Source organism: Sylvia atricapilla, chromosome 7 (genome assembly GCF_009819655.1).
Source record: "Sylvia atricapilla isolate bSylAtr1 chromosome 7, bSylAtr1.pri, whole genome shotgun sequence".
Taxonomy (NCBI): domain Eukaryota; kingdom Metazoa; phylum Chordata; class Aves; order Passeriformes; family Sylviidae; genus Sylvia; species Sylvia atricapilla.
This window is the reverse complement of record NC_089146.1, coordinates 226,561-239,230: the sequence shown is the minus strand read 5'-3', so window position 1 is coordinate 239,230 and position 12,670 is coordinate 226,561. Positions and strand designations below refer to the sequence as shown.

Here is a 12,670-nt window from a genome sequence, read left to right as displayed (position 1 = left end):
GCAAACTGGGGATAGAGACCCCTGCAGAAGGTGAAGAAGCCACTCAAAATCTCCGTGACCTAATCTGTGCTTTCAAATAGCATTTCTATAGCAGCCTGTGGGAGGATGTGAGAGGGAAATCCCTGTCTGAGCTCACTTTAAGTGCCCTGGGCAGGTCCATGCAGATACCAAAATGCTGCCGGACTGCTGAAGTGGGTTGGGCAATGCTTGGATCCATGGGGCTGTGGCAGGAGGCTTCAGCCGAGGTTAGTGGGTACCATATCATCTCCAGTACCTTTCCCTTCTCTTTTTGATGTTCCCAGGAGAGGCTGGGCTTGTTTTGAGGCCCTGTACAGCAAGGCTGTGCTGATGCAGCCACTCCTGGGTGGACCCTTCACTCCCAGCCCTGGGCAAGGAGCATCATGCTCCATCCTCTTTCCCTGTCCCAGCTCAGTGGGGTTCATGCCCATTGCCACGACCGTGGTTTGAAGCTCCCATCTTTCCACACTACAAGAACAGGTCCAATGTCATCAGGTTGGTAAGAAAGCTGAGTGCTGGCACATCTCTGCCTGTCTGCAGGGCGGAAAACCTCCTTTTAACACAGAATTTCCCACCTGTCCCCAAAGGTCTGTTTTCTGTCGAGGAGGGATGGGACTCTCCAGCGGGCTGTTTCCCTCTGTTTTGGGTAAAGCCCATCGAATCTTGAACACACTGAACAACGAGGATCCCATCGGAGCCACAGATGGTTGGTGGGTTGCTAAATGAAACAAGGACTCAGGAGTGCAGGAATCAAGAGCCTTCCCCCCAAAACGGCAAAATAAAGAGCTTTAAATTTTCCACCTTATTTTTCTGAGCTGTATTTTCCCTTTGTTGGACCACAAACACCGTTTTGTTTGCTGGGCAGGCTTTGTGGTGGGGCGTGTGGAAGAGAAATGCTGTTCCCCATTTGGGTGGCCTGGGGAGACCCCATCTGGTCTGGCAGCAGCCCATCACTGGCGTCTCATGGCATGTCCCCCTCCCTGCCTTTGCTAGGGCAGCGTTGGCCTCGTGTCCACCAACCTGGTGGGTTCACAGAGTGGGAAAATCCAGCACTGAGCAAAGGAGGGGAAAGGATCTGCATGGGAGGGCAGCCAGCCAGCTTCTGCCAGGAAAGGGTTAATCCTGGAGCTCCAGGTCTGGTGTATCTTATTGCTGGCTACTTTGGCTAAAAGCTTTTTTGGCTCTGTTTCAAGGACATCAGGCTGGAGGATGACTCACAAATCTCTGCCACTGAGGAGCAAACCCTCTTGTCCCTACTTTACCAGCACAAGGTGATGATTTCCTGAAAATCCAAGTGCCCCAGAGGCCTCTGATTATGCCTTAGAGGACTCTGGTCAGCTGGGCTGGGAAAAGCTGCATCTAGGACTTGCTTATCCTGAGGGAATTGTGCTGGTGACATCTCTGGCATGGGTTCAGACGGTTGTGTGGGTGTCCCCAGGGTGGGGGCCTGCTGTGGAAGGCACATTGTTCAAAGGATGCTTTGCCCCATAAGTGACTCTCATCCCTTTATTCTGCAGGGAAGGAGCCAACCATCCAGCTGTAGCTCCACCCTCCCAGCGCTGCCAGATGTGCCTTCACCTTGCGCTGTGCCTGCAACCCACTCTGGAGGTGAGGAGGCAGGAATGACCCCACCATAGCCTGGGGCTGTCCAGGGGACTCTTGGGGTGATGGTGGCATGTTCACCCCAGGCGCAGGTCACTCAGGCTGGTGGCCATTCCAGGCTGGACACTGCTGTGGGCATGGGGTCACAATCATGGGCATGGGGACATCATCACAGTGAGCACCACCATGAAGTGGTCCCCTTTTATCCAGGTGATGATCTGTGGTGAGGTCCCTGCTGCCCATTGTGCTCTGAAAAGGGATAAAAATGAGGTCTTCTAGTGATGACAGTGGGTGAGGGCATCCAGGGAACATCTCCTTGTATGCAGGCAGAAAATGGAGGGCTTGGAAAGAGTTTTGAAGTTTCAGGGTGGAGTCATTTCATGCCAGGCAGCCAAATCCATCTCTGGAGTGACTCTCCTCGAGCCAGGATCCGAGCCAGAGACCTCCAGAGATGCTCACTCACTCTGTGCCTCTAAGCTTTCCTTAAAATATGGAAACAATTCCCATTTAAAGGCTTTTATGGGACTAATAACATGAAGGCAGGGCATGATGGCATGAGCCCAGGGTAGCCCTTCCCTGTGATGGTGTGGCTTTATGGGGCAGGCAAGCCTGTCCATAGAGGTTTCCTCTGTGACTCAGTTTCCCCACCTGGAAAACAGGTTTTTCTGGGGTTCCCTCAGAGAAATTTCGGGATTTTTCCCAAATCTCTCCTCCGAGGCATGGGGATGGATTAGTGAGGGACTTGAAATAGCCTGTTTCGACTGCATAGCTTGAGTGGCTGTGGTCCCCAGGGACACACCGATGGCTCATCCTCTGTCTCAGGCCATTGCTTTGGATGTGCAGTGGCACCCAGAGAGGTGGCACTGATGCTGTGCCACACTGGTGGGTGTCACACCTCATCAGGAGTTCCCTGGGCTCTGCTGGCCATCCATAATCCTCCATCTGAGGTGCAGGGTGCAATCCAGACCCAGATGCCCCAAATCCCAGCCTGTAACCTTTTCCATCCTCTCCCTGGGCTACAGCTTCCTCCCTCCAAGCGTTTCTGAGTGTTCCTGTGCCTGTCCTCATCAGCTCTCCTGCCTTGGAGTTTTCTGAGTAGGGCTGACGATATCTGGCAAGACATTTGTCCCTTGCAAGCACACAGGAGGAGTTTTCCAGCCCTTAGGCAAGGGAAGAGAGGATGCAAGAAAGAAAGGAGGAGAGGATAAAAAACACAACCCAGACGAACGAAGGGTGGCATGAAATTTGCTGACTTCACTTTCTGTGGCTTCTGGAGCAGAAGAAAAATTAGTTGGAGAGGGTTAATGCTTGTGGATGGCCCCGGGAGCAGGGCTGGGCTGTGCCTCCTTGGGCTGACTTCTGGTTTGAGGTCTTTGGGGCAGAAACACCTTTCTGAAAGTGGGGTGAGCATGGCTGGGGGCGATGTCCGTGGCGGGATCTGCTGTGGGGCTTTGACATCAGCACGTTATCATCCCCAGTCCTTCTGGGGATGTCTGTGTTTGGAGAAAGAATGTTTGGCTCTCCAGATCCCATCATCTGGACCTGGACTGACCCACCCCAGTGGACCTAATCCTCATCCAAGCGTGAGGAAGAAGCAGGGATTCCACTGTGGGTGATCCACCTCATCCCAGCGGCTGCTCCTCCCGCTTCCCACGCCCACCAAGGACCTCTCAGACTTGAAGAATCCCCTTCGTGGCTGGGGAGCATCTTGGCAGTTTTAAGAGCTCACCAGATGTGGTTTTCCCCACAGAGACATCAGCTGCCACATCTCCCTGTGCGGGGCATGAGAGGCTTAGCTGGCTGTGACCTAAATGTCTGCTTGTCCCCAAACTGGGCCTCCAGCAGGTACCCAAACTCCTGGTGCTGCCTCTGCCCTTGGGGGTGCCGTGATCCCTCTGGGTGTTCTGGGTGCTGCTGGGTTTGCCACAGGAGGGAGGAAAAAGTGCAATGTTGAGCTTCCCCCCCCATGCCAACCGATTTGTCCTCTGGGAGATTAGTCCCTTCCCAGGCTTACAGGGGGATTTGTGGCCGCTCCATCTGCTTGAGCCCAGCAGATCAGTGGGCTGCCAGGGAGGAGCAGCCTGAGCCCAGTTTGCGCTCCCAGGCATCCCAGGGAAAGGGCTGGAGCCTTCTTTTGGGTGTTTCTGACTACGCTTGTTGGAAAAGAGCCAGGCAGGAGAAAGTCATGCTTGTAGTGGGGTTTAGACCCAAGACTGTTTGTTGATGGAGCTGGTGAAAACCATTGGGAGTAATGTCGGTGTTTTGAAGCTGCTTTTTAGGCTGGCAGAAAGCCTTGAGGATGCGCCAGGATCTCCCCTTTGAGCCAGGATAGTTGCAGGGAGATGATCTTCCTGTAAATCCACTTGGCCTTTGGGAAAGCAGGCAGGCAGGTGGGGAGAAGAGCATCCCCCTTTGGGATCTGGGGAGCATGAGGGTGTTTCCTGGCTCGCAAGTACTTTTAGAGCCAAGTTTTCCTGAAGGGAAAATTGGGAGGTGATAGGGGCAATAGAGGCCTCTCCCTTCTGCTCCATCGCTCCTGTCTCATCACCAGTGGAAGGTGGTGGGTAGGGAAGAAGCTGGAGGTAGGGTGAGTTAGGAAAGAGCTTGTGACAAGTGGGCTTAGGGAGGCTGGATTTATGGGGACTGACAGAATTAGGTTTGTGGAAGTGTGGGGGGTGACACCGGGGGCTGGAGCATTGCTGAGTGCCACCCTGCTCCTGGGATGTGGAGAGCAGGGGACACGGGGAGCCTTTGCCCGTGCCTAGATCCCAGCCTAGAGCAGGTCTGGTGTGCTGCTGGACCCAGGAACGTGCTCCCTGCCGTGCTGCTGCCTCTTCCTGGGGCATGGGGCAACATGGGACCCTCCCAGACGCCCCCCTCCAGCTCCCTGGAAGCACCAGTTTTTCTTCTAAGGTGACAGAAAATCCCAGACTGGAGGTTTGGGCAGCGCAGGTGAGCCACTGAAATGTCAGCCCTGCGGCCATCCAGGTCACCCAGCCCTGCAGAGCCCAGGGGTGGCCGGCTCCAGCCCCTCCACTGCTGTGCTCCTTCCCGCACTGTTTGGTCAGGGGCACCAATGGAGGCTGCCAGGTGTCAGCTTAGGGATCTTTCCACTTTCCCTCTTCTGTGCAAGTGGACAGTGTCTCTGCTCATTAGGTACCCGCCCAGGGGGCAGATGTCAGCTCTGCTCTTGGCTTTTCTCGGCCCCTGTGTGCCCAGGCTGCTGCTGGCTCTGCAGCACTCGGCTCCCATCATGTCAGGGGATGCTCCAGCCCAGCGGCACCTCCTCTCCAAGCCCCAGCCCGGCCTGGCTGCCTCCCGCTCCTTCCCAGCAGGGTTTGCCAGGAGTTTTCGTTAAAAGGCTGGAGAATCACAGGCACCGGTGACACGGGGGGTGTGTGTGCACGCGTGGAGCTGGGATTGCTTTTCCTGGCCCAGGCAGCACCCGGGAGGAGAAGGCAGCTCTGAAGCCTGCCCTTTGAGGCTGATGCATCCTGACAGCTTGTTCACTGGGACATTAAAATCGTTGCCTCTGTCTGTGTGGAACGCCCGGGCAGGCGGATGATGGGAGCACAGATCAGGGGAGGGTCCCTTTCTCCCTGCACGGGGAGCAGCAGTGCCCAGAACCCTGGAACAAAGTGGATCCTGGCAATGTGGGGTCTGCTTTGTCCTCAGTGGAGGGAATTCCCACTAGCACAAAGGGGGCTGGCAGCCTGGGGATCAGTGCAGGTGGAGCCATCTCACTGACCTTCCCGTCCGTGGGGTGTGCTATAGATGAGGGTTTGGTGGTATAGTAGGAGAGCATCCCCATCCCACCCCCATTCCACCTCATCTCATCCCATCCCATCCTATCCTACCCCATCCCATCCGTTTCATTCCGTCATATCCTGTCTCATCCCCATACCATCTCTCCCTCACCACTGCACAGCATGTCTTCCAAAAGACCTTGGGTTTTCTCTGGAGGGTCACAGCAAAGCCAGAGGACCTAACCAAGCTCTCCATGCTCTCTGCAAAGCTTGGACCTCACACAGGTGCCCCACGGTCCCAAACATCCCAAGGAAGGTTCCTGATGGTCACAAACAGCCAGAGACTCACTTGTGAGGGAAACTGAAGTCCTGAGTTTGCAGGAGAGGCAGGGTGGGTGTTGCAGCAGGCTTTGGTATTTTTGGGAAAGGGGAGTGGTATGGAGGGGGGGATGTGATATTTGGGGTGGTAGGATAGGGCATCCTACCCTGCCTGAGCAGAAACAGGGAGCTTTCACAGCCCTGTGGGACCAGGCACAGGAACTGCTCCCACATGGAAGTAACACCAGCTCACCTTGGAGGCTGGGCATCAGCAAGGAGCCACCCTCAGCTCTTTCCCCTTGGCTGTTTTCCCCCTTCCCCAGGTTTGTCCAATGTGTATCCTCCGTTCCCATCACAGACTAAAGTTTGAGCCCCCTGGCATGAGGTGGCCGAGGGCTCTGGTGTAGGTGGGGCCATCGAGCTGTGGGTGCTGCCCAGCCCCTGGGTCCCTGTGGCCTCACAGGGATGAGTTAAGGGCAGTGACATGCTGTGGTCTCCAGAGGCTGATTTTTGGGATTGGCCACATGGATGCATTGGAATTTGTTGCATCCTCAGGTGCTTTTTTGTGGGAGCAATAGGTGGGATCTGGGCACTCTGCTGTTCAGAACTGACTCCTTCAGCATCCTGAGTGATCCTTGTGAACATTCCTGACCAAATTTCCTGATGGGACGTAGTCCACGAGGGCTAGCTGGCTGTGCAGGGATGGAGCCGTGCCCTCCCCTGCCACGGGTCAGGAGCTGGAAAGCTTTTTGTGGGAGAAGCTTACTGGTTCCTCTTGTTGGAGTCCAGGACATCCCCTTGGATGGCCTGGGACCTGAGGAAAGGAGTTTGAGCCCTGGACAGGGGGGTGTGGAGACGGTCCAGGGGGCTCGGAGACCTTGGCACAGAGCCCAGGAAAACACCGGGTTTGATTTTGGTCCATGGGAAAAGTTTTCAACATTGCAAAAGTAATTACAAACCACCAGGATGTGAAAATTGTAATTTGGCACAGTAGATGATGTAGAATTTAATAGTTTTAGAATTTTTAGAATAGAGGTAAATGGGGACAAGATGGTGGAATTTGGGTGGTACCTCATGTACTTCTTCTTCCTCTTCCTCCATTTTTTGGGGCGGTGATGGCACAAAGTAGTTAGAGTGGATTAGACCAAAGTAGAATGTCACTTCTGGTGTGGGCACTGGGCATTGGCACAAAATAGTAAATAACTAGTATGTAATAATCTGTATAAATGTTAGGGGACGTCCCATCTGTGGGGCAGTCGCCTCGTGTCCCAGCTGCTGTCCGGACCTCGGCTGGGAGCAGAGAAAATTTTGAGATACCAAATAATAAACAACACGAGAAACCTGGAAACAAACCTTGAGGACTCTGCTTTTTTACACCGACGCGACTCGGGGCTTTTTAGAGGGCCAAGGACTTTAAAGCACCTAAAGCTCGGGTGAGGAAACCCCCCCCGACACCTCTTGGCACCAATGCCTGCTCCACTTCAACCAGGAAAAAAGTTTAATTGGCTCCTTTGCCTGTACTGTTGGGGCAGCCACAAGGGGCAGGGGCTTTGGCCGTGCTGAAGAGAGGATTCGGGAGGTGACAGTGAGGGTGATAGTCCTCCAGCAGCCCAAATGTTGCTTGTCCATCTCATGATGCCTTTTAAACCAGTTCCTGAGTGCCTTGGACTGGTCAGTGATGAGGAAGGAAACACTGTGGTGTGGCGTGGCAGGTGCTGGATGGCTGTGCCCAGCAGAATTTTCTGGAAACAGCCCCACTGGAGCTGTCAGAGGGTGCTTAAAGCAGCCAAGATGTCTTTTTCAGTGCTGAGGTTTCTGCCTGGAGGCTGCTTTTGAGTTGCTTGAGGTTCACTCTTACCTTTGCTGGAGCTGAAGTTGTCCCAGCACAGCCCCAGTCCTGTGGGACACACAGGCATGGGTGCACCTGGAGGGGACCTGCACCCTGATGGCACAGAACCTCTCCAGTGTGCACTGGTGCCTCCTGCAGGAGCACGGGGGCTTGGCTGGGATCTCACCTGCAGCTTCGTAGTGGAAGGGGTGGGACATAACAAGGAGCAGAGCTGCTGAGAGGTGGACCCATTTTTGATTAAGAAAACTGCTAACAAATTCCTTAATGCTGTGTTCCCTGGATGCTAAGCCTTGCCTTGGGATGAACTCAAACCTGGGACCCGGAAGATGAGTGCAAGTATCTTCTGCCCGGGATCTGTAGGGTGTGGGTTGATGATCTGTGCTCACGCTGGCTCTGGGAAGAAGGATTGGGGTTTCCTTGCAACCACTTGTCTTTCCAGCATACCTAAATCCTTGCCTGAGCTCCCTTTTCATGGGTATGTTGATGAGACTGGTGCCATGATGAGGGTTTTCCCTTCTTACCATCAGTCCTGGAATCAGTCACCAGCAATTGGTGCTGATTGGAATAAAACAATTACCAAGGACCTCGCTGACTTGTGCCTGGGCTTCCCTGTGCTGCTCTTGGCCATGGCAGCCGAGGATGCTCTGTGGGTTCCAAGTTGGGGGGCTACCTGGACTCCTCAGGGTGCTGAGATGTGCTGTCTTCCAGATCCCTCCCTGCCTCCTGCACTGCTGACCACCAGCTCCACGGGATCCCCAGCCTGTCCCTGCGGGTCCTCCAGTGGTGAGTCACAGTCTGGGGGTTCCATTCTTTCCAGTTTTTTAGCTTTGGCCAGAGCCCATAGGACTGGATGTTGCAATTGCAGCATTTATTGGGACTTAGAATTTATCTGACTTGGTTGTCTCGCTGGAGGGCAGGGAAGTCCCTCAGAGTCCATCCTGGGACCTTGCTTGCAGGTGCTGATGAAAATTTCCTGCTTGCAGGTGACACGGGCTGGGGATGTAGCCACTACCTTGGAGGACATGGAGAGAACTATTTAAAAGAAAAAATAAAAAAATAAAAAAATTAAAAAAAAATATTTAAGAGAAAAAAGAAAAGAATGCTCCATCCTTGGAGGTTTTCAGCCCCCAAAGGAAAAAAGTCCTGGGCAACACTCTCTGGCCTTAGCACTGATGGTGCTGTGAGCATTGGCAGGACTGAAGACTGACCCAGAACATCCTGTGGCCTTCCCTGCCACTGACAGGCTCCTTCCCATGGCAGGGCAATGCCCAGGTGGCTGGGGATGGGCATGGAGGCTGCTGAGTCACCAAGAATAGGAGGGTTTTCCCTGTTAACACACACAAGGTGCCCAGCACACTAAGAGCAGCCCCAAGTCCAAGCACGGTGTCTTCAGGTCACCCACCCTGCTGCCCAGGGAATATTTTGGGCAGTGGAGAGATTTTCCTGCCCTCTGGCAGTTGGTTTATTAGCAGCTGAGGCTGCTCCATTGATTGTATTGATGGATAGTACATGCCCCAGTTAACTTATTTGGAGCAGCAGCAAAAATCCAGCTGGCACCCAGCACCCATGGCACTGAAATGTGCTGAATTCTTTCCACCAAGGCTGGATTTCTGCAGGAGGCAGGCCCCATGCTCCACAGCTGGGCACGAGCACAGGCAGGTGACCACAGAGGAGCACTGCTGGGCTGTGGTCACCGGGAAGTCTCTCTGGCATCCCAGGGATCCCCTCCTCCACAGGATGATTTCCTGTGGCTGGTGGATGCTGAGTGTCTGCACAGACCTGTTTGCAACGTAGAGAAAAATATAAGTTCTGCTTGCCTACCCCAAACACAACCTGGAGGTGATGCTTTTGACCATTCTTCCCTGACCCCCAACCCTGTCTATGTTTTATTTCTCTCTGAAGTTCACATTAAGCAGCTTTGGTCTTTCCTCTGTGCTGTGCCTTAACCTCTGCCATGTCCTGGTCTGCAGGCTCGTGCTGTGGACTGCTGGGCTCCCCCCTGCACTCAGCATGCCCTTTTCTGGTGCAGCCAGACCCTCCCAGGAGTCACTCTGGAGCTTGAGGCCGTCCTGTAGGGTAAGGTAAGGTCCTTCCCGAGTCATACAGTCCTGGAATGGTTCAGATTGGAAGGGGCCCTAAAGCTCATCATGTTTCATGGGGACACCATCAACAGTCCCCATCCAACCTGGCCTAGAATACTTCCAGGGATGGGGCAGCCACACCTTCTCTGGGCATATCCTGGGAGGAGGGCTCTTGCAGGTCCCTTAGGCTGTGAAGTACCTGCAGGGAGGGTGATGGGGCCTGTCTCCTGCATCCCTGCAGGTCTCCCATGCCACCACATCCGCCCTCACCGCCTGCTTTCTGCCGCACTGGCCATTCCATTAAAGCCAGCGGAAGAGCTGAGCTGGGAAGTGCAGAGACAGGGTGATTTTCATCAGCCACTCTGCTGTGGTGACTAAAATAGATGTGGAGTGGCCCCAGGCCATTATGTTGTCCCATACATTGACTGGCACGAATGGATGGCGGGGCAACATTTTCCATTAGTGGAGAGGCGGATGCGCACCTCCGAGGGAGAAGACAGTGCCATAAAGTAGAAATGTTGTGGCAACAGATAAGCCCGTTTCTCTTTTCTCCCATTCCTTTTACAAATGTCATTTTATCCCTGTTTTCTGCACAGAAAACGGTGGGAGAGACCAGCCAGAGCAAACAGCCTGCAGCTGCAACATGAGGGTGTGTTTTGGATCAGGGGGTGGGGGTTTCCCAGAGGAGCTGGAGGTGACTCAGTAAGGTACAGCAAGGATAGAATTTGCCAGAAAAACTGTGAGGAGGTTTATCCATGGCCTCTGGTGATGTGGTGGGTACTGGTTATGTCTGGTCTGAGGTTTCTGCCATCAACAGCAAGTGTGTTTTATTCTCTGGCTTTAGTGAATGCACTTTCCTGCACTATAAGGCTAAATTTGGGTGAACATCAAAACATCTCATAGCTCCCATCTCTCTCTGGGAAGGTCTCTGGTGTAATTTTTCTGCCTTCTCATGCTCCCTGTGCACCATCCCATCCATCCCTTCTCCCAGGTCTGTGTCCCAGCCCCTCTCCCACATCCACAGGAGGGAGAGGAGCCTGGTGCTTGTCTCCATCCAAGTCCTCCTCAAGGCTGTGGGATTCCATCGTCAGAACTCGAGGCTGATCCTCTGTGTGTGGTACCGTGACATTTTTATAGCAAAACTACAGCTGAGAGAGGCACCTGGAAGAGCACAAGGTGGGATTCTGAGCATTGTCTTGTGCAGGGCCAGGGGTTGGACTCTATCCAAGGTTGGATCCTTGTGGATTCTTTCCAACTCAGGATATTCTGGGACTTAGCACTGGAAAAATTGCTGCTCCATCTCCCATCCAGGTGGTGGGATGAGTGGTCACTGCTGATGCTGGAAGATGGAGATTCTACAGGGTTAGCAGTGTGCTCAGGTGGGAATGCTGACTCTGGAGATACTGTGGGGTGGGAATTGTCCATTCCAGCAGGGCAAACAGCTGTGACACGAGGCTGCAGGGTGGTGATGGGGGTGTGTCTGCCAGTGCCAAACCATTTCTCAGTTTGACCCTTCTGCTCCATCTGAAGTTGAAGGTGAATGAGCAGAGCTCACCTATTGATCCAAAATGGGCTGATGAGTGCCATGCCCTGCGGAGGGCTCGGCCCCTGGCGCCAGCTCCTTCTCTCCCCGTTTTGTTCCTGCCTCCCCTTCACGCCTTTCCAAAGCCATCAGTCAGAGCACAGCACCCCAGGCTGCTGACCTTGCTGGGGGGCCAGGGGGACAACATATAGGTCTCTCCTGTAGGGAGCTGTCCCGCTGTCTGATGGGCTTCTCTCAGCTGTCACTGCCACCTCTGCGCTGCCGGTAAGCATGGCATCCACCTACCATCAGCTCAGGGGTGTGGGGAGGCACGGGGCAGGGCAGAGAGGTTGATGCCCATTGTGCCAGGAGCCATATTTTTCACAGGCAGTGATGTTATCTGCTGAGCTGTGTGCGGATTCTCCTGATTTGAGGGCTCTGATGGCTTCACACGGGGAAAAAGCAATTTGAAGGGCTCTTAATCTTTAGCTAAAATGTCATATGAACTGGCAAAATGTATTTTTTTTACCTATTGGGAAGCAAAAACCTGATTTGTGGTTGGAAACTTAGAACTTGTCTTGGCTAATATATAAAAAGGTTAGGTTTTGGGGGGAAAGAAGATGATGCGCCTTCGCTTCGTGTCGTCTGTACTTTAGCAACAGATTTTTTCCTGCAGCTGAAAATAACAAACCATTTTAATCTAAGTACTGCTTGTTCAGATCTTTTAAACCAGCTTGCTTTCTATCAGCACAGTGGCCTGAAATAATTCACCCGCCTGCCTCTCTATTATATAATTATTGGGAAGATTACTGTGGAGCCAGCTTTAGCTTTGCTGGGGAAGGAGGAGGGGGCTGAAAGGTGAGGCAGGAGTTTGAGGAATCACAGCATCACGGAATGCTTTGGGTTGGAAGGGATCTTAAAGCTCATCTTGCTTCCACCCCCTGCCATGAGCAGGACCACCTTCTACAGTCCCAGGGTGCTGAGGTTTCTTCTCTGTGGCCATCAGAAAACATGGGAGGGGCAAGCAGCGAGCTGGGTGCTTTGGGCTGTGGCCATAGCTTGCGTTTGAAAATTCTAAGTGTGGAAAGTTTCTCCCTCGATGTGTACTGGTTGGAACTGAGTGCCCCTTGATCTGGCTGGAGCATGGCCCTCTGAGCCAGAGAGGCTTTGGGTAAAACCCTGCACTTTTCTACACTGTTTGGGGCCTTTTATGGCTGTGCTTGTTGTTTTGGGAACAGCGTGGTGAGACAGTCTGGCCTCGGGAAGAATCTGGAATTAGGGGCTGTGCTCCTCATGCTTCCCATGCCTGTACAGAGCTGTGGAGGGGGCACATCTGAAGGAAGAACCAGCATTTGGGACATGGTGGTGATAGCAGGAGGGGCTGCAGGTGGAGGTGGCCGTGGCTGTTTCAACAAGCTTAGCTGTCCTCAAAGGAGCCTTAGGTGCCACCCAAGGATAAGAAGGGCTCAAGCCCTTGGGTGATGGGGTGGCTGGGGACAGCTGCTCTGCAGAACCAACATCCAGATGCCCAAGG

The 12,670-nt window shown here is 53.6% G+C and overlaps 1 protein-coding gene across 19 annotated transcripts in view; it reads left to right on the top strand.

Moving 5' to 3' along the window:
- The first annotated feature begins 1,538 nt into the window (after window positions 1–1,538).
- Window positions 1,539–12,670, top strand: part of PCBP3 (poly(rC) binding protein 3) — a 51,768-nt gene continuing 40,636 nt past the window's right edge. For 18 of the 19 annotated variants that reach the window (XM_066322324.1, XM_066322341.1, XM_066322340.1 and 15 more), the window contains exons 1-3: window positions 1,539–1,626; window positions 8,242–8,316; window positions 9,504–9,614. The gene's annotated coding sequence lies outside the window, so the exon portion shown is untranslated. Of the gene's footprint in view, window positions 1,627–8,241; window positions 8,317–9,503; window positions 9,615–12,670 lie in introns of those variants that run through there. The other variant, XM_066322323.1, reaches the window with a different exon arrangement.